Below are 747 nucleotides of genomic sequence, written 5' to 3' on the forward strand. Positions count from 1 at the left end.
TTCACTGTCTCCATCCCCTAAGCATCACTTGCCCCAGCTGTGACGGGCTGTGACCCAGGTTAGGACTTCAGAGATGGGGGCGGGGTCAGGGTACTCCAGACACAACCCACTGCCTGGGCCACCACCTGGGAACCCAAGTCAGGGTTGTTGCTGGGAGGCCTTTGGTGGGGGGGCCCCTCCTGAGCCCTGAGGCCTGTAGGGTGCACTGGAGTTAGGCAAAGGGCAGGCTTCTGATGCCAGGAGCTCCCAAGGTGCTGTCCCAGGTGGGCCAAAAATGGACACTAAAGCAGTCTCAAGCCTCCAAGCATGGGCACATGTGGACGCCTCCCAGAGGAGCAGTCCCAGCCACACCCTCCCTCCTGCTTTTGAGGGCCTGGGCCTCCTATTCCCTGTCAAGGCTGCACTGCCCATGCCCCCTGCCCCGCTCCTGACCTGTTATGGCCGAGACCTTGCATGAGATGCCAGGTTCCTGCATGGGGGCATGGTGCCACCTTGTGGGGGCAGCACATGCACCAGCCACTGGCCTTCAAGTCGCCACCCCCATTTTTTTTTTGAGATAATCTCATTCTGTCACCTAGGCTGGAATGCACCCAGGAAGTGGTGCAATCTCCCTGCAACCTCTGCCTCCCAGTTTCAAGCGATTCTCCTTACCTCAGCCCCCGCAAGCAGCTGGGATTACAGGCACCTGCCACCATGCCCGTTAAGACAGGGTTTCACCATGTTGGCCAGGTTGGTCTTGAACTCTTG

Source organism: Mandrillus leucophaeus, unplaced genomic scaffold, assembly GCF_000951045.1.
Source record: "Mandrillus leucophaeus isolate KB7577 unplaced genomic scaffold, Mleu.le_1.0 Scaffold435, whole genome shotgun sequence".
NCBI classification, from domain to species: Eukaryota; Metazoa; Chordata; class Mammalia; order Primates; family Cercopithecidae; genus Mandrillus; species Mandrillus leucophaeus.